Here is a 21,585-nt window from a genome sequence, read left to right on the forward strand (position 1 = left end):
CCGACTTGTGATGCACAAATAAGTTGAATAGCTTAGTGTAATCTGGTAATCCCAAGGCGGGTGCTGAAGTGAGGGACTGTTTAAGGTTCTGAAAAGCATTCCGGGATACTTCATTCCACATCCTTTAAGCATTGTGAGAATATTTGTGTGGGCTTCTGAACTGGACAAATCTGTGTGTTACACGGACTTCTCATTTATGCTTATGGTGATTCACAGATCACAGAATGTAAAGTACTTGTTTTCTAATTTTATTAAAAGGCTTCCAAACCCAAGATTTTTCCAATACACCCAAAATGTTGATCAAGAGATCACCTGAAATATCTCAAAATCCCAATTCAACTATTGTACTGTCACTCTTTATCAAAAAAATCCTCTTACTGAGCTAGAAGCTTTTGTACCAAGAATTTACACCAAGGACAATGAGAGTGTACTCCCCCAGCCTGCACCTCGAGAGACCCACAAAGGCTTTTTAAAAAAAAAGCATTACAAATTTTAACCACCGGGACCATGTCTCAACAAACCTATCCTTTGTGCATTTCCTAGCTCCGTAACCTCTCATCCGAATAAATCCACACCTGCGCTTCTAACTTAAAATGTCTTAAACTTCCCACATACAGGACAACACTATGAAGGGTTAAAAAACTTCACTTTGTTTGAAAAAGTGGGTGGAGCTAAAACAAACAGGCAGCTCCACAACTTTTCCAAACAGGTTTCCAGACACAAGGAAAAAAGACAGAAGCACTCTCATTCAAAGACAAGACATTCACGCACTCTCATTCAAAGACAAGACATTCACAAGTCTCTCTCCATTCAATAAAGCTTTTTCTTTTACTAGCTTCATTTTTTTTTTCATAAGTCACTATCAGGTTCTCTTTTTTTTTCATTTGATTTACTTCCTCTGTTAATTTTACATGGGCTTGAAGAATCGGAACCCAGGCCTTTTCTATTACTTTCCTTTTTTTTTTTACCTGGATCTCTGTTTATAAGACACTCCTGGAGACAAGTTGTTCTCTCTAAATTAAATGAACCATCGGGTGGAAATGGCCTGTTTTCACCCTTAGTCCACTTTACCGTTTTTTGTTTCTTTGGTCAATTGAAGACTGACCACAATTCTGGAGCATGACATAGGCTGGTGTGCCTTTTGTGGTGTTTTAACTTGCTCCGGCACCTATTCTGGATGATTTAAGATTTTCCACAGTTTCTGATCTCACAATCCTTTCGGCCAACCGAGTTCTCTACGCCCACTTCTCCTGGCCGTTACGTGGCCTGAAAAGGCTCTTAATTCGGGCTCAGTCTGGGTGTGTGAGATATGTTGGCACGAACCAATCGTAGTTGATCAATCAGTTACTGTTTCTTTTCTTAATCAATCCTTGTGTTTTTTTTTCCGAATCACAATATTCCCTAGTGACTCTTCCCGTTTCTCTAATGGCAATGACTCACAAAGGTATTGCACACAACAGTAATACAAGGACAACAAACAATATTCCCGTGAGTACACAAATCATAACCTCTAAACAAATTCTCAGTCTGCGTTGTACGCCACTACAGACCGAGTCCTTAACTTATCCTAATAACAGCTGATAAAACTTAAGGTTCCGTACCCAAACTCTTTGATCGATTGCGCTCTTTTTTTTTAATAGTCTTGTCACATAAGAACCCCTTCCGAATTAAAAACAATAAAAATCTTATCACATAAGAACCTTCGATCGATTATTAGCGCTTTCTTTTTTCTTTTCTTTTAATAGTCTTATCACATAAGAACCCCTTCCGAATTAAAAACAATAAAAATCTTATCACATAAGAACCTGGAACCCTTTTCGATCGACTAGCGCTTCCTTACCTACTGAAACCTTCCCCGGGCTGTCTCGAGATTTTTTCCAGAACCTGTTCTCTTCTGCTGGCGAGCTGAGAAAGAAATGGTTATAAAAAAAATACCTTTAACTTTTAAATGCCGAGTCTTGTAGATGCAGTACCTCAGCTGTGGACAACAGATTACATCTGCGATTCAACAGTGAAGAAAACCTCTTGTGAGCAAAGGCTCACCTTGTTTGGCCACTGAAGCCTTTCACTGGAGAGGCACTATGCCTGTATCCGTTTTACTCACAGAACAGAGAGTATGCATCTCGGTGGAATCTCCAATAACTGTCGAAATCTCGACCTCAGAAAAGAATGACTCCGACACTTACAGCTCCGATGGAAGTTTCCCTTTTAATTTACTTGCTTGCAAGGGGTAGGTTTCACTCAGTCAAGGGCAAAATGAAACCTCCGCAATGGTACAGCTTCACAAGATATTTATACAGTAAAACCCAAGTTCTGGCCTCTCCCTGTGTATTGCTCTGTCTCACAGTCAGTGAATACAGATAAAGAGTTAATTACTATATCCTGGTACTGAAATGGTGTCAAGATATTTCCTTTTGTCAGGGTTATCAGAAAGCCAAACGGCCATTACTCCATGAGTCATAGGTAATGGGCTATCACCTGTCTTGTATTGTATCAGGATTATCCAATTTCCTGGTCAGTTTACCTGTTTGCTTCAAATGGATGAGGTAAAGGAAAGAGATAATGGCTAGAAGATAAGGGTGGGGTGACATGGAACTCCTGTAGTGTAGACAATAGGAGAGCACCATGGGGGTTACTTGTCTCAGCATGACTTGTCTCCTAGCTGTCTGATAACCATCAGTCATCTAACAGCAGGTTTAGCTGTTTAAAATAAGCTGGCTGCTAAAATGCAGAAAGTTCTGGAAGGGCCAGGACTCCATTTTAATCAAAAGGCACACAAATACCGTTTGGTATCAGCTTAGATAAAAATACATTTCCACAGTGTGTGTGTGTGTGTGTGTGTGTGTGTGTGTACGTGTGTGTGTGTGTGTGTGTGTGTGTGTGTACGTGTGTGTGTGTGTGTGTGTGTGTGTGTGTACGTGTGTGTGTGTGTGTGTGTGTGTGTGCGTGTGTGTGGTGTGTACGTGTGTGTGTGTGTGTGTACGTGTGTGTGTGTGTGTGTACGTGTGTGTGTGTGTGTGGTGTGTTCGTGTGTGTGTGTGTGTGTGTGTGTGTGTGTACGTGTGTGTGTGTGTGTGTGTGTGTGTGCGTGTGTGTGGTGTGTACGTGTGTGTGTGTGTGTGTGTGTGGTGTGTACGTGTGTGTGTGTGTGTGAGTGTGTGTGTGTGCGTGTATGTGTGTGTGTGTGTGTGAGTATGTAGCGAGAAAACCTTGGGACTTTCTGATTAACAAAGCTGCCACAGATTTTTAAAACACAATACGTACAAGCTTCAACAAAAGAGATTAATCGCAGTGCACATCAATGCAAATTGTGGGAGGACTCTTAAAAAACATGAAAGCAGCAGAATTTTATTAGTGGAGAAGATTATAATACTTGCCAGGTGTAGTTTATTCAGAGCAAAATATTCTAAATCCTCATGAATTTGTGGAGTCGTTGGTTCAGCTGAAACATGAAAGTTCCAAAATTTATATTTTCAAAGAGATTTGTTGCGATCATCTGAATTCATAGAAATAATCTTTACTTCCACACAACATACATGAATATTGCCATGTCAACAGGCAAATATCAAGCGTCAATTTATTCTTAATTTCTTTAAAAGACACCAAAATATTCTGTACATTTGGGTTAGAGTTTGGAGGAAGCTGCTTCAGAAAATGATTGGCCAGTGGTACAGTGACATTGAACACCTTGCTAAAGCTGCATTTCTTTCACAGTTACCAGTGCCAGCTTGGCTCAGTGGTGGCACTTTTGTCTCTGAGTCAGAAGGTTAAGGGTTCAAGCCCCACTCCATGATTTTAGCATATCATCTAGGCTGGCACTTTGGTGCAGTACTGAGCATTGTCAGGGATTCTGTCTTTCAGATAAAACGTTAAACTGAGGCCCTGCCTGCCTGCTCAGCTGGATAGAGGAACATAAGAACATAAGAAATAGGAGCAGGAGTAGGCCATGCAGCCCCTCGAGCCTGCTCCGCCATTCAATACGATCATGGCTGATCTGATCATGGACTCAGGTCCACCTCCCTGCCCGCTCCCAATAACCCCTTATTCCCTTATCGTTTAAGAAACTGTCTATTTCTGTTTTAAATTTATTCAATGTCCCAGTTTCCACAGCTCTCTGAGGCAGCGAATTCCACAGATTTACAACTCTTTGAGAGAAGAAATTTCTTCTCATCTCTGTTTTAAATGGGCGGCCCCTTATTCTATGATTTTGCCCTCTAGTTCTAGTCTCCCCTATCAGTGGAAACATCCTCTCTGCATTCACCTTGTCAAGCCCCCTCATAATCTTATACGTTTTGATACGATCACTTCTCATTCTTCTGAATTCTAATGAGTAGAGGCCCAACCTACTCAATCTTTCCTCATAAGACAACCCCGTCATCTCTAGAATCAACCTTGTGAACCTTCTCTGAACTGCCTACAAAGCAAGTATATCCTTTCATAAATAAGGGAACCAAAACTGCACACAGTATTCCAGATTGACCTCACTAATACCCTATACAACTGTAGCAAGACTTCCCTGCTTTTATGCTCCATCCCCTTTGCGATAAATGACAAGCTTCCATTAGCCTTCCTGATCACTTGCTGTACCTGCATACCAACCTTTTGTGTTTCTTGCACAAGTATCCCCAAGTCCCGCTGTACTGCGGCACTTTGCAAACTCTCTCCATTTAAATAATAACCTGTTCTTTGATTTTTTTCTGCCAAAGTGCATGACCTCACACTTTCCAACATTATACTCCATCTGCAAAATTTTTACCCACTCACTTAGCCTGTCTATGTCCTTTTGCAGATTTTTTTGTGTCCTCCTCACACATTGCTTTTTCTACCATCTTTGTATCATCAGCAAACTTGGCTACGTTATATTCAGTCCCTTCTTCCAAGTCATTAATATAGATTGTAAATAGTTGGGGTCCCAGCACTGATCCCTGCGGCACCCCACTAGTTACTGATTACCAACCCAAAAATGAACCATTTATCCCGACTCTCTGTTTTCTCTTTGATAGCCAATCCTCTATCCATGCTAATATATTACCCCCAACCCCATGGACTTTTATCTTGTGCAGTAACCTTTTATGTGGCACTTTGTCAAATGCCTTCTGGAAGTCCACATACACCATATCCACTGGTTCCCTTTTATCCACCCTGATCGTTACATCCTCAAAAATTCCAGCAAATTTGTCAAACATGATTTCCCATTCATAAATCCACGCTGACTCTGCCTGACCAAATTTTGCTTTTCTAAATGTATATAAAAGATCCCATGGCATTATTCAAGGAAGAGCAGGGAAATCTCCCAGTGTCCTGGACAACATATATCCCTCAACCAACTCCAAAACTTTGATCACGGTCTTATCATAAATGAGCTTTCTCCTGTCCTTATCCGGGGGTAGATTTTCAGCTTCACTGCCTGGGTGGTAATTTGACAGAGAAGATCATCTGCTCTTTATTGAACTTGCCCCATTTTCATTCATTGAAATAAATGAATGAAAATAGGAGGCGGGGAGGGGGATAGGTGCGATAACGGATTTTAATGCCATTCCTCTAGTCTGTCCTACTAGATTACTGCCCTAACGGTCAAGACAAAAATCAATTGTCCACATGTGGGTTTTCCAACAGGAGTCACTGGATAGCAATCAGGAGCACCAATCAGGAATCATTTTTCCTCTACTTAGCCTGGGCTGCGAGGTTAATTTTAATGCCATTCCTTTTCTCCCTCGCCCAACAGTGATGAGTTAACTCAACAGAGAACAAGAATTGAAGCTGGGGTTTCCTGCTCCATGTCTCTCAGTTGCACAATGGGCAGTGAAGTCACCAGTGTGCGATTGAAGCTGTTGGGCAGTGTCCCCCTAATGGCCTCTAAGGACAGCATGTGGCGGCCCTGCCCAGAAATCGGCGCGGTCCCGGCCTGCAAGGCCATCAGCAGGCCATGGCCATTAGAGGGAGCAGCATACCGCTGCAGGAGGGTGATGGCTGATTGCAGTATGAGCAGGTACAGCAGGAGTGGCAAAGTCGGGGTGAAGGAGCGGCAAGAGTTCACAGAGGGATGTGATCGGGGCCCAGAAGAGGCGAGGGTGCAGGGGCAGCATGGGCCAGCCCACACTGCAATATATGTGTGCACTAGGTCCGTGCAGCAGAACTGATCTCCAGTTGTCTTGGTTAACCCTTGCCACTGGACCAAGACCTAGCTCTATCAAGCCCGTGCGGTGGCTGGTGTGCAACGGCCACCACACATTAAAAAAATCCACCCACAGGCATCTTCCACCCTTCAAGATGAAGTTCTGGATCTGGAATATTAAGTCTTCATTGAAACACCTGAGAACTCATCCCTTTTTGGCGTGGAAGCAAGTCACCCTTGTTTCGAGGGACTGCCTATGGTGATGATGGGCAGTGTGCCTTTAATTGTATTGAGAAAATTGAGTGTGCACAAAAATCACAAGAAGGTGCATTTTTTTTAATATTCATTTTTCAGGATGGGGTCATCGCTGGCAAGGCTATTTATTGCTCATCTCTAGTCTGATACAAATGAGTGGCCTGCTAGATTACTTGAGAGGGCAGTTAAGGGTTAACCACATTGGTGTGGGACTGGGGGCAGACTGGGTAAGAACAGCACATTTCCTTCCCCAAGCACATTAGTGAACCAGTCAACTTTTTATGACAGTCCGACAGCTTCATGGTCACTTTTACTGATAACAGCTTTTTATATATCCAGATTTCTTAAACTGAATTCAAACTGCCATGGTGGCATTTGAAGTCATGTTCTCTGGATTGCTCGTCCAGTAACATAACCGCTACACTACCATTCCAGTAATTTTTGTTACTGGAATCAAGTCTTGCTCAATGAGAGTTCAGAGAGGAGAATAGGGCATGGAGGTCAGTGCACCTGATTTGCACTGCTGCCGTTTTTCCAGTTAATCCTGGAAAATTGGGTGCATCATGAACTATGCATGCTGACCTCTATGCTTGATTCCCCGATGTGCATTGCCATTGAGCAAGATTCCACACTAGGAGCACCGTCATCAAAACTGTCCCCCAAGGACTACACAATGTCAAGCTAGTTCCAAAACAGCATCAGCATCACAATTATGTTTTCTGAATCACTTTCAAACTCAGTAATAGATCCTTTCTATTGCAATAGCTTTAGTACAATTCAAACATTTTATTTTCAAAGGACTTACCAAATACATTGACTTTAGTTGTGATGTTGGTCCCTGAGCCGTATGATGTCACCACCTGACATATGAAATCACCATCATCCACTGCCAGGGTAGAATTGATATACAAACTATAGTTCATTCCCAGATGGATTCTATCTTTGTATTGACTGGAATTATTAATTTCAGATCCAAGACTATTTGCATGTATAAGTTTCATTAACGTTCCATTCTTTTTCTATTAAAATAGAGCAGAAGAACATTTAAGAGTTAAATGAAATTTAATGTGTTAACTATCAGAAAAATGTTCAACCTTCACTAAGGACTGTGTAATTTTCTTGTGCAAAATATATCAATTATGTGGCATGCCTGAAAACACTGTGCTCAATGCTAACACACCAGATCCTCTCCATAATATTGCCGTTCGGAGCCAAGCAACATGTAGCTTACTCCTCTTGACTTGTAGCAGTCATCATCCTTTGACTGAAAATCATGAGACCTGTCGCTTTAAAGACTAATGGGATGGAGCCACATGATCTTTCCTTTTGCACTACATAAGATGCTTCAACATGGACTCTAACCACATAAATATGAGATCATCTTCAGACTCAGTACCTTAAAATTTGACAGTGGAATCAGTGCTTGTTAAAATAAGCATTTACAAGGGCAGCAATCTTGTGGGAACACAATCACCTTAAGTTTCCTTCCAGGTCACACTCCATCCTGACTTGCGTTTCATTCATTTTCCTGGAATTCCCTACCTAATAGCAGCATGGAAGCAGCATCAACACATAGAGTGCAGCACTTCAAGAAGAAGGCCCACCAACACTTACTCAGGGCAAATAATGCAGTCTTGCCAGTGTAGCCCACACCCAAGAACTAAAAAGGTAAATCAAGCAATGTTTTTTTTTTCTAATTTACAGTCACCACAATTAGCCTTGTAAATGATGACAAGCCAATCTCCAGGAAAGGACTCAACATTTGGTCAGGGGGCTGGTTTGTAAACTTATTGCTTAAGTCAGAAAATTCCGGGAAAGCTGCCAAGGAATTCACTGCCCAAGGGATAAAAAAAAACAATGACTATCTCGGAGCTCCTGAAAATACATCTTGATCTGAATCACCTCATGGGGTAAATAGTGGATAAACACATGATTCACTGCAGTCGGGACATCATGGAGGTATACTGAGCCATAAAGATCAGGATGTTTAATCCTTATGCTAAATTAGCTGATTTCTGCCAGGACAGTGATGGAATCACAACAATACTCTGCCATTTGTGTTTTCTTTTCAAAGAAATGTAATTGTATAGTTCATGGAAATGTAATTGTATAGTTCATGGAAATGTAATTGTAGATGGCATTTACGCTGTTTTTACAGGGATTCTGTGGCTCTTACACATAAAATAAATTTCCCAATTGTGTGCTCCTAACACAGAACCTCGCCCAGTGGGAGCACATGGTTGGGGTGGGGCGGGGTGGGGAGATTGTATACTACACATAGTGCCCAAGATTTTCCGACCATTAAAATGAATGAATGGAAAATCATGGGCTGTTGCACATCATTACCCACATTGCAGTGCATGGCAATGCACTGGGGTAGGCAGCAGAAAATGTACCCTTTCCTTGTGCATCCATTAAGTGGCTTTAAATTGACTCATCTGGCTTTACACGATTTTTTATGTACCAGTACTCCAATGTTCTCTTATAAATTTATCAAAATATTGAATTAATCAGAGACATTTATCCTAGGTAGTGTCCTAGAGGAGACTGTCTACTGTTGGTGCCTGTACTGGATCTGAATCAATAACCTTGAGTGATATCAAAGGAGCACATCAGATGCTCTTGTCTCCATGTTTTAATATAAGCATCATACACATTTAATGTGGAGTCAACCACTGATTAAACACTGCAGTATTTCCCAACTTGGAGTTATTGTGAAGATTAAATGAAACAGTTAAAACAGAACCAAGCAGTGAGTACTGGCATCTGTAACTAACAATGCAGTGTAACATTTCTTCAATACTATGTATGGTTGAGGATTGTTAAGAGTAGTCACATACTGTAAACCATTCCAGTGTAAAACCGTGCTTGGCAGCAGCAGTGAAACCACAGGGGATTAGTATTGTGCTGTTCAGCATTACTTGAAGTATGCTCGGTGATTCCACTGCATCCTCCTGTAAATTAACTGAAAGAAAATTTACAATTACTAAATGTACATAAGCGACATTAAAAACAAAACTGTAACTATGGTAATAATGTGCATTTGCTCAGCTTATTAAATAGTCAACCAAAAACCTGAAACACTGTGGCAGTGATTTTCCCTGAATGCTTTAGGCACTAAAGAGCCTCTGAGGTGGCCAAGCTGGGGTCTTGAGCTGCACACCGGTTTAGCCCACCTTTAGTGCAAGACAACATCTTGGTAAAGGAGTTGAAGCCAGCGCACTAGAAACGGTTGCCACAAGGATTGTTAAGGGTCTGATTGACAACTAAATTGCCTGCTAGCACTCATTGAAGAGGCTGCATGGCCTTTTGGTGGCTCGTACTTCAATTAACAATCTCACAAGCACGACCAGCTGAACAGGAGTAATGAAGTAATTGCTGAAGATTTTGAGAACGACTTAAAGCCATGCTCAGCTTTCACTGTTCACTTGCTGCTTGAGGTTTGAAGAGGACTTTTGAGACATATTGGGAAATGTTCTGGGACACCTTGTCAAGTCTTCACCAACACTCTACCAATATTTATTCTGGAAATTCTCTGCAGACTTCACTTAAAGCGAGCGAGCGAATGTTGTGCTGCTCTACCTTATTCGATATCTTATAGGAGTCACCAGGAGAAAGGGAGTGTTTGGTCATGGGCATTGTTATGTATTGTCCAGGTACATTAAATGTATAAGTACAATGGTGTGCCACATAAGAACATAAGAATTAGGAACAGGAGTAGGCCATCTAGCCCCTCGGGCCTGCTCCGCCATTCAATAATGATACGTCCTTACTACACCGTATAAATGCACATGAGGCCCATGCTTGAGAGAAGGTCAGTCTGTGACCTGTCCTTTATTCCTTAGCACTCAAGTGAAGAAGGTGGGTGGGGCTTCCCCTTTTATATCTGAAGGTCCAGGTTAGGAGTGTCTCCCACCTAGTGGTCAGTGTTCTCACGGTGTGCAACTTAGGTCAGTTTATACATGGGTTACAATGCTGGTTGAATACATGACATCACCTCCCTCCCCCGCCCAAAGTCTTATTGGGATCACAGGTTGAGTCTCTCTGGTGGTTTACGCTCCCTTGTAGAGCGCCTGAGTTGGGGCTCTGGTTGTTGGGCGCTGGCCTGAGTGTCTGCTGTTTGCAGTGCCTCAGGCCTGTCCGGACTGCCCACAGTGACTGGGCTCTCCTCCCTTTGGTTCCGGTGTTCGGTCACCTGTGGTGGAGTGAACTCTATATCGTGTTCTTCCTCTGCTTCTTCTATGGGGTTGCTGAACCTCCTTTTTGTTTGATCCACATGTTTGCGGCAGATTTGTCCATTGGTAAGTTTAACTACCAGAATCCTATTTCCTTCTTTGGCAACCACAGTGCCTGCGAGCCATTTGGGCCCTGCAGCGTAGTTGAGGACAAAAACAGAATCATTTACATCAATACATCGCGCCCTCGCATTCCTGTCATGGTAGTGATATTGTGACTGGCGCGTGCTCTCGACAATTTCTTTCATGGTGGGGTGTATAAAGGATAATCGGGTTTTGAGCGTCCTTTTCATTAGTAGCTCTGCGGGTGGAACCCCTGTGAGCGAGTGTGGTCGGGATCTATCGGCCAATAGGAGGTGTGATAAGCGGGTTTGTAGGGAACCCCCTTGGAATCTGAGCATCCCCTGTTTGATTATCTGCACTGCTCGTTCTGCCTGGCTGTTTGAGGCCGGCTTGAATGGTGCCGTTCTAACATGGTTAATTCCATTGCCTGCCATGAAGTCCTGGAATTCAGTGCTTGTGAAGCACGGGCCATTGTCGCTGACCAAGATGTCCGGTAGACCGTGGGCGGCGAACATTGCCCGTAGACTTTCTACCATGGCAGAGGATGTGCTTGAATTTAAAATGTCACACTCGATCCATTTGGAGTAGGCGTCGACTACAACCAAAAACATTTTCCTCATGAAAGGACCTGCGTAGTCCACATGGATGCATGACCAAGGCTTGGCGGGCCATGGCCAGGGGCTAAGGGGGGCTTCCCTGGGCGCATGGCCCAGCTGGGCACACGTGTTGCACCTGCGAACACAAAGTTCCAAATCTGCGTCTATCCCTGGCCACCAAACGTGTGACCTGGCAATTGCCTTCATCGTGACAATGCCCGGGTGCCCATTGTGGAGTTCTCTGATGAACACCTCTCTGCCCATCTGGGGCATGACTACGCGGTTTCCCCACAGTAGGTAATTGGCCTGAATCGAGAGTTAATCCTTGCGCTGTAAAATGGTTTAAATTTCTCAGGGCATGCCCTGTACGTGGCTGCCCAGTCCCCATTCAGGACACATTTCTTGACTAGAGACAATAGCGGGTCTTTATTTGTCCAGACTTTAATCTGACGGGCTGTCATGGGTGAGCCTTCGCTTCCGAAAGCTTCAACAGCCATGACCATCTCAGCACCATGCTCGGTAGCCCCCTCAGTGGTGGCTAGTGGGAGCTTGCTGAGTGCATCGGCGCAGTTTTCGGTGCCCGGTCTGTGCCGAATTGTGTAGTCATAGGCAGCTAACGTGAGTGCCCACCTCTGTATGCGGGCCGATGCATTTGCATTTATGGCCTTGTTGTCGGCCAAAAGGGACGTTAGGGGTTTGTGATCTGTCTCCAGCTCAAATTTCCTGCCAAACAGGTACTGGTGCATTTTCTTTACCGCATATACACATGCGAGCGCCTCCTTTTCTACCATCCCGTAGCCCCTTTCTGCCTGGGACAGACTCCTGGAGGCATTAGCTACCGGCTGTAACTGACCCTTGACATTGACATGCTGCAACACACACCCGACACCAAAGGACGACGCATCGCACGTTAACACAAGTTTCTTGCAGGGATCATATAGCGTTAACAGATTGTTGGAACATAACAAATTGCGTGCTCTATTAAAAGCCCTTTCCTGGCTGTTCCCCCAGACCCATTCGCGACCTTTGCGTAGGAGCACGTACAGCGGCTCTAGCAGCGTGCTCAATTTGGGAAGGAAGTTACCAAAATAGTTCAGGAGCCACAGGAACGAACGCAGCTCCGTCATGTTACGGGGTCTGGGTGCTCTCTGGATCGCTTCCGTCTTGGATGCAGTAGGGCTGACCCCGTCTGCTTCTACCCTCATCCCCAGGAATTCTACCTCTGGAGCTCGGAAGACGCAGTTCGCCTTTTTAAGTCGCAGACCTACCCGGTCCAGTCTGCATAGCACCTCCTCCAGGTTGTGGAGGTGTTCTTCAGTATCGTAACCCGTAATGAGGATGTCGTCCTGAAAAACCACCGTCCCTGGAATCGACTTGAGGAGGCTTTCCATATTTCGTTGGAAGATCGCGGTGGCTGAGCGAATCCCGAACAGACATCTGTTGTACTCAAACAACCCCTTGTGTGTCTTGATGGTGGTCAGCTTCTTCGACTCACTCGCAAGCTCCTGGGTCATCTAAGCTGAGGTCACGTCCAATTTTGAAAAAAGTTTGCCACCGGATAGCGTCGCAAAGAGGTCCTCCACTCTCTGTAGCGGGTACTGGTCTTGGAGTGACACCCGATTGATGGTGGCCTTGTAATCGCCACATATCCTGACTGACCCATCCCTCTCGCAATGAAGGCCAACATTCTATTCGCCTTCCTGATTACCTGCTGCACCTGCAAACTAACTTTTTTGGGATTCATGCACAAGGATGCCTTTCAGTTCCGCGCGGAGGGGTTTCCTGTACGGGCTGCTCCTGCACACTCTCAACTTTGCCATCCTCGCCGGCCGTCCGGACACGCCATGGCGTACCATCTTGCCGTCCGGAGGAGGCGGGGGTCCCCGATGGAGGGCACTCTATGCGGGAGTCCTCCCACTATTCATCGGGGACTTGGCCTGGAGGGTGGTGCACGGAGCAGTGCCGTGCAACAAATTTTTAAGCCGGTTCACGGACTCCCAGGCCGCCTGCAATTTCTGCGGTCTGGAAGAGTCCGTGTTCCATGTTTTTATGGAATGCACGAGGTTGCAGCCCCTGTTTTATTATTTAAAGGGGCTGCTCCTGAAATTCTGGCTGCACTTCAGTCCCACTCTCCTGATCTTTGGGCACCCTGTGCGGAGGGGAGCGGGTAGGTCCGAGGGCCTCCTCGTAGGACTGCTCCTGGGCACGGCCAAGGGTGCCATCAGCCGGTCCAGGCAGCGGGCGGTCGAGGGGGTCGTTCAACCTGACTGCCTGCCTCTCTTCCGCGCGTACATTCGCGCCAGGGTGTCCTTGGAGATGGAGCACGCGGTGTCCACCGATACGCTCGCGGCCTTCCGCGAGAGGTGGGCACCGGAGGGACTGGAGCGCATCATCACGCCCGGCAACCAAATTTTAATTTGATTTTATGTTTTAAAGTTTAATTTGTTTTAATTGCTGGTGTTTTTAGTGTCCCCTCCTCTTTTATAGGGGGCACTGGAAAAAATGTGATTTTAGTGCCCAAAAAAAAAACCCCAAAAAAGAAAAACACAAAAAAAAAACACTAAAAAAGGAAAAAAGGACCTTGTAAATGTCCGATGTGTCATCCAGGTCAGGTGGCACGGTTTAATGTTTTATGTTTTTCAGATAAACTCCAAAAAGAGTTTCATGCACAAGGACCCCCAGGTCACTCTGCACCTCAGCATGTTGTAATTTCTCCCCATTCAAATAATATTCCCTTTTACTGTTTTTTTTTCCCAAGTTGGATGACCTCACACTTTCCGACATTGTATTCCATCTGCCAAACCTTAGCCCATTCGCTTAACCTATCCAAATCTCTTTGCAGCCTCTGAGTCCTCTACACAACCCGCTAATCTTAATGTCATCTGCAAATTTTGTTACACTACACTCTGTCCCCTCTTCCAGGTCATCTATGTATATTGTAAACAGTTGTGGTCCCTGCACCGATCCCTGTGGCACACCACTAACCACCGATTTCCAACCCGAAAAGGACCCATTTATCCCGACTCTCTGCTTTCTGTTCGCCATCCAATTCTCCATCCATGCTAATACATTTCCTCTGACTCCGCGTACCTCTATCTTCTGCAGTAACCTTTTGTGTGGAACCTTATCGAATGCCTTTTGGAAATCTAAATACACCACATCCATCGGTACACCTCTATCCACCATGTTCGTTATATTCTCAAAGAATTCCAGTAAATTAGTTGAACATAATTTCCCCTTCATGAATCCATGCTGCGTCTGCTTGATTGCACTATTCCTATCTAGATGTCCCGCTATTTCTTCCTTAATGATAGTTTCAAGCATTTTCCCCACTACAGATGTTAAACTAATCGGCCTATAGTTACCTGCCTTTTGTCTGCCCCCTTTTTTAAACAGAGGGGTTACATTAGCTGCTTTCTAATCCGATGGTACCTCCCCAGAGTCCAGAGAATTTTGGTAGATTATAACGAATGCATCTGCTATAACTTCCGCCATCTCTTTTAATACCCTGGGATGCATTTCATCAGGACCAGGGGACTTGTCTACCTTGAGTCCCATTAGCCTGTCCAGCATTACCCCCCTAGTGATCGTGATTGTCTCAAGGTCCTCCCTTCCCACATTCCTGTGACCAGCAATTTTTGGCATGGGGTGCTGTGGTGGGAGACCTGAAAGTACCTGCAAGACAGAGTCTAAAAGGTTGCCCATCACACCTGAGAGTCACTCTTGAGTTACACAATAAAGGACTAAGGTTACAGCAGCAGACCGTGTGGAGTCAGTGATTTGTGTGCTACATACATCAAATTGGCGACAAGGACACGGATGAACTTCACGCAACCATGGCTACTCTGGGCTCGCTAAAGGATTTTACAGTGGGCAATGATTGGGAGGCCTTTACGGAAAGGCTTGAGTACTACTTCACAGCAAACGACCTGACGGCGGACACTGATGCAATGAGAGCGAAGTGTAAGGCGATATTGCTGTCCAGTTGTGGCGATGAGGTTTACTGTCTCGAAAGGGATTTGCTGGCACCCACGAGCGCCAGGGACAAGTCATATGAGGAGCTAATCGCACTCATTCGTGACCAGTTGAAACCAAAGGAGAGCATCCTCACAGTCAGGCAAAAATTCTACCATCACTGCAGACCGAAGGGCCAGGATGTCACCAAATATACTGCGGGCCGCAGGAGACTCACGGCGCCGTGTAATTTTGACGCACACCTTGACTAGGCATTGCGGAACGTTTTTGTTATGGGGATTGGCCATGAGGGCCTCCTTCACAAGCTGCTAGCCACTGAACCCACAGTCACCCTGACAAAAGCCATCACCATCAGCCGGGCATATATGACCTCGACTTGCAGCACCAAGCAAATGATCCACACAGTCTCGAACCCGGCAGGTACTGTCCGCAGGAAAGCGCGGACAAAACTGCAGAACATGGCTCTGCCCGGGGCAGAGAGCATGGACCTCGGGGTCCTGGAACTCAGTCTGCTGAGGGGGGCCAATCAAGCAGCACCATGCTGGCGCTGCGGAGGAAGCCATGGGGCTCAACGGTGCAGGTTTGCGGAGTATACATGCAATACCTGCCACATTAAAGGCCACCTTCAGCGTATGTGTAAAAGAAATCTGACTCACTGCATAGCTGAGGAGATGGGGGATGATCCACTGTTCAGCGAGGAACAGGCAGAAAAAGATGAGGTGTTAGGACTGTACACGTGTATCGACGATTCCCCCCAGTGATAATGGAAGAGCATGGCAGTAGATACGGGATCAGGTCCGTCGTTAATAAGTCAGAGAACTTTTGATAAACTGTGGGTCAACCCAGCTGCACGACCCAAGCTGGTCCTGGTCACGGCAAAGCTGTGTACCTACACCAAGGAACTGATACCTGTTCTTGGCAGACGGATGTGCAAGGGGGCGAGACGCATGGTTTACTTTTGTGGGTCATTGCAGGCGATGGGCTGACGCTTCTCGGCAGGCGGTGGATGGGGAAAGTCCGTGGAAGCGGGGAAGACTTCATCACTCCTCCACAGACTGCTGCTCCCCGGGTTCCGAAAGAGCAGCACCGACCGAGCAGCCTAAATCCACACACAGGCAACAGCAGCCCAGAACTCCTGACCTCAAGCAATCCTGCAGCCTCAGCCTCCACAGACAAGCAGAGCCTGGAAGAGCAGTTTTGCAGGTGCGGGCCGATTGCTGTGTGGCGGGCCGGCGGGGCACTGCAGGCGATAAGCGGGAGGTCCATCGATGGCCGGCGGATCCGGGAGGCCCACGCAGAGGAAAAGTCGGGTGGCGGCTACGGCGGCCGCAGGAGGGGCGGCAAATGCGGAGACAGCGGTGGGAGCGGAGGCTGCGGCGGCGGATGCGGCAGCAAGTACAGAGGCCGCCCTCACAGGGAATGTGACTGATCAAGTCCAAGGAGCCACTTCTGCCAGAGCCAAGATGGGTTGCTCTGGGCCGTTTTACCCCTTTCTTTCTTCTTTGTTCCCACCAGCGAGCTCAAGATGGTGATGAGCCTCGTGGCAACAGAGCTCTGCAGACAAAGGCCAGCAGAGCAACTAAAATGGCAGCGCCCAAGGGAAGCCTTGTGGGAACCACAAGATGGTGTCTTAAAAAGGAAATGCACCCGGGAGTCTTAAAAGGACCTTACACCGTTGGCGGTCCCCACAATGAGACTTTTGTAAGGCAAGAGCGAGTCTAAATGAGCTATGTGAATGTAGAATTATGACTTATGAATGGTTACTGTGTTTAAAATTATGGATATGAATTACGAAAAGAGTTAATACCATGAGGTACAAGTAAAAGGGATATGGTTCCATGACTAACGGGCTCATGCGATTTTCGATTCGAAACATAGAAACATAGAAAATAGGTGCAGGAGTAGGCCATTCGGCCCTTCTAGCCTGCACCACCATTCAATGAGTTCATGGCTGAACATGCAACTTCAGTACCCCATTCCTGCTTTCTCGCCATACCCCTTGATCCCCCTAGTAGTAAGGACTTCATCTAACTCCTTTTTGAATATATTTAGTGAATTGGCCTCAACAACTTTCTGTGGTAGAGAATTCCACAGGTTCACCACTCTCTGGGTGAAGAAATTCCTCCTCATCTCGGTCCTAAATGGCTTACCCCTTATCCTTGGACTGTGTCCCCTGGTTCTGGACTTCCCCAACATTGGGAACATTCTTGCTGCATCTAACCTGTCTAAGCCCGTCAGAATTTTATACGTTTCTATGAGGTCCCTCTCATTCTTCTGAACTCCAGTGAATATAAGCCCAGTTGATCCAGTCTTTCTTGATAGGTCAGTCCCGCCATCCCGGGAATCAGTCTGGTGAACCTTCGCTGCACTCCCTCAATAGCAAGAATGTCCTTCTTCAAGTTAGGAGACCAAAACTGTACACAATACTACAGGTGTGGCCTCACCAAGGCCCTGTACAACTGTAGCAACACCTCCCTGCCCCTGTACTCAAATCCCTTCGCTATGAAGGCCAACATGCCATTTGCTTTCTTAACCGCCTGCTGTACCTGCATGCCAACCTTCAATGACTGATGTACCATGACACCCAGGTCTCTTTGCACCTCCCCTTTTCCTAATCTGTCACCATTCAGATAATAGTCTGTCTCTCTGTTTTTACCACCAATGTGGACAACCTCACATTTATCCACATTATACTTCATCTGCCATGCATTTGCCCACTCACCTAACTTTTCCAAGTCGCTCTGCAGCCTCATAGCATCCTCCTCACAGATCACACTGCCACCCAACTTATTGTCATCCGCAAATTTGGAGATACGACATTTAATCCCCTCGTCTAAATCATTAATGTACAGTGTAAACAGCTACCCCAGCACAGAACCTTGCGGTACCCCACTAGTCACTGCCTGCCATTCTGAAAAGTCTCCATTTACTCCTACTCTTTGCTTCCTGTCTGACAACCAGTTCTCAATCCATGTCAGCACACTACACCCAATCCCATGTGCTTTAACTTTGCACATTAATCTCTTGTGTGGGACCTTGTCGAAAGCCTTCTGAAAGTCCAAATATACCACATCAACTGGTTCTCCCTTGTCCACTCTACTGGAAACATCCTCAAAAAATTCCAGAAGATTTGTCAAGCATGATTTCCCTTTCACAAATCCATGCTGACTTGGACCTATCATGTCACCTTTTCCAAATGCGCTGCTATGACATCCTTGATAATTGATTCCATCATTTTACCCACTACCGATGTCAGGCTGACCGGTCTATAATTCTCTGTTATATCCCTCCCTCCTTTTTTAAAAAGTGGGGTTACATTGGCTACCCTCCAGTCGATAGGAACTGATCCAGAGTCAATGGAATGTTGGAAAATGACTGTCAATGCATCCACTATTTCCAAGGCCACCTCCTTAAGTACTCTGGGATGCAGACCATCAGGCCCTGGGGATTTATCGGCCTTCAATCCCATCAATTTCCCCAACACAATTTCCTGACAAATAAAGATTTCCCTCAGTTCCTCCTCCTTACTAGACCCTCCGACCCCTTTCATATCCGGAAGGTTGTTTGTGTCCTCCTCAGTGAATACCGAACCAAAGTACTTGTTCAATTGGTCTGCCATTTCTTTGTTCCCCGTTATGACTTCCCCTGATTCTGACTGCAGGGGACCAACGTTTGTCTTTACTAACCTTTTTCTCTTTACATATCGATAGAAACTTTTGCAATCCGTCTTAATGTTCCCTGCAAGCTTCTTCTCGTACTCCATTTTCCCTGCCCTAATCAAACCCTTTGTCCTCCTCTGCTGAGTTCTAAATTTCTCCCAGTCCCCGGGTTCGCTGCTATTTCTGGCCAATTTGTATGCCACTTCCTTGGCTTTAATACTATCCCTGATTTCCCTTGATAGCCACGGTTGAACCACCTTCCCTTTTTAATTTTCACGCCAGAAAGGAATGTACAATTGTAGTTCATCCATGCGGTCTCTAAATGTCTGCCATTGCCCATCCCCAGTCAACCCCTTAAGTATCATTCGCCAATCTATCCTTGCCAATTCACGCCTCATACCTTCAAAGTTACCCTTCTTTAAGTTCTGGACCATGGTCTCTGAATTAACTGTTTCATTCTCCATCCTAATGCAGAATTCCACCATATTATGGTCACTCTTCCCCAAGGAGCCTCGCACAATGAGATTGCTAATTAATCCTCTCTCATTACACAACACCCAGTCTAAGATGGCCTCCCCCCTAGTTGGTTCCTCGACATATTGGTCTAAAAACCCATCTCTTATTCATGCAATGGTTCAGTGGCTGCAGATGAGCCGCCAAAGCAACTACTTTCTGAGAACAGAGGCAACGCACCAGTTACGATACCCTGTCTCAGCACAGCCCATTACCTCGGGCAAAAAGGGGCTGTGTACCGCCACCGTACCTCACCCAGAGGAGCTGGGATTAAATAACTGTTCAGTGTACCTGCAACCTTTTGACATAACATCTGTACCACATATCACATGTACCATCTATGTATACCTGCTTTCTGTTGGAGGTTATGCTCGTGTACTTTATCACCCATGTAAGGACTACAAACACCACATGCTTGCACCAGATCGCAAGCATAGTCTCCACATGGGGGAGAAGAGGGAAGTGGATGGTCATGGACTCTCATTCTCAAATCAACCAGGACAAACAAGGCTGAGGTCACTGCCAATGGCTTTTGGAACTGGGGGGGGAGTGAGATGTTATGTATTGTCCAGGTGCATTAAATGTATAAGAAAAGAGTGACTAAAGTAAATGTTGGTCCCTTAGAAGATGAGAAGGGGGATTTAATAATGGGAAATGTGGAAATGGCTGAGACCTTAAACAATTATTTTGCTTCAGTCTTCACAGTAGAAAACACAAAAACCATGCCAAAAATTGCTGGTCACAGGAATGTAGGAAGGGAGGACCTTGAGACTATCACTATCACTAGGGAGGTAGTGCTGGACAGGCTAATGGGACTCAAGGTAGACAAGTCCCCTGGTCCTGATGAAATGCATCCCAGGATATTAAAAGAGATGGCGGAAGTTATAGCAGATGCATTCGTTATAATTTACCAAAATTCTCTGGACTCTGGGGAGGTACCATCGGATTGGAAAGCAGCTAACGTAACGCCTCTGTTTAAAAAAAAAAGGGGGCAGACAAAAGGCAGGTAACTATAGGCTGGTTAGTTTAACATCTGTACCTTACTGTCTCCCAACAAAGAACCCTGAGTTCAACCTCTGAGAAGCTGTCCCCTTCCAATACTAGTTTGAACTTTTCTACATCTCACACCAACCATGCTTGTATTGGGTAGTTGTGAATTATTGTCCTTTTTTATGCTGTGAGTTTACATCGATGAGTAGCTGATTGGAGGTTCCCTCAACTCATCCTCCCTTCCATTGCATGAACCCACACTGAAATTAAACCCAACTGTCCACTTCCCAGAAAAAACTCGTTTTTACTGCATTTTTTTTAAATTGTCCCTGAAAACATGAAGAAATTTTAGGAATTAAAAGATCATGCTCAGCAGAATTATTTTCATTTCTTCCTTTGTCCGAATAATATTTAGCAATATTTTCATTGTTTTACCCGCTGAACAAAGCTGAAGTTGACTTTCAGAATTAAATCATTTTTTAATGTAATTGGCTTGTAATGTAAGTGGGGGCGAGTCTGAAAATATCAAGCTGACTGATCTGGAGGAGAGGGTGCAGCAGCTAGTGGGCACGCATGTTGGATTCCCTGTGGCTGATGGTCACTCTGTTGCAGCTGGGGGTAGCATGGGTAAGAGAAGGCTTTTGTGCAATGCCATCTCTCCCTGACAGTGCAATGGCCTGCCTGGCAATTGCTTGTGCACAAGCTGCTGGCTGCATGGTGCAATGCAGCACCTCACCCTCACGGCACCCCTTGTCCCATTTATGATTGCAGATTAGACCCCGAGTGTCAGCCAAAGCGATACAGACACACTCTTGACGTGACAGGCAGCCAGAGTCAGGAGGACACACTTGAGGCCTTGGATGATCTTGGCGGCATGTCCAATGATGGAGTCGGGAGAGCTGTGCCAGCACCGCCGCGCCACTGCTTCCTACAGTCACACGTGCCAGCTCAGATACTGGGAGTACATGGTCGGATATCTTGGATTTAGGAGAAGGGTCTGCACTGGGTGAAGCACTGGGGCCTAGCAGGCTACAGCATGGTGAATGGTGAAGCTTGGGTGCCATCTTTCCGGGGGGAGGGCGGAGGACGAGTGCATAGCCAAGTCTTGCTGAGGAGGCTTCGGACAAGCCCATCGATGTTGGGGCTTATAAACAAAGGGTGGAGGCCATGTATTCCAAGCTCTT

At 45.7% G+C, this 21,585-nt stretch overlaps 1 pseudogene; it reads right to left on the reverse strand.

Moving 5' to 3' along the window:
* The window catches only part of LOC139245602 (T-cell surface protein tactile-like), a 182,984-nt pseudogene that overhangs the window by 56,250 nt on the left and 105,149 nt on the right, over nucleotides 1-21,585 (reverse strand).

This window comes from Pristiophorus japonicus, unplaced genomic scaffold (genome assembly GCF_044704955.1).
Source record: "Pristiophorus japonicus isolate sPriJap1 unplaced genomic scaffold, sPriJap1.hap1 HAP1_SCAFFOLD_224, whole genome shotgun sequence".
In the NCBI taxonomy this organism is placed as follows: domain Eukaryota; kingdom Metazoa; phylum Chordata; class Chondrichthyes; family Pristiophoridae; genus Pristiophorus; species Pristiophorus japonicus.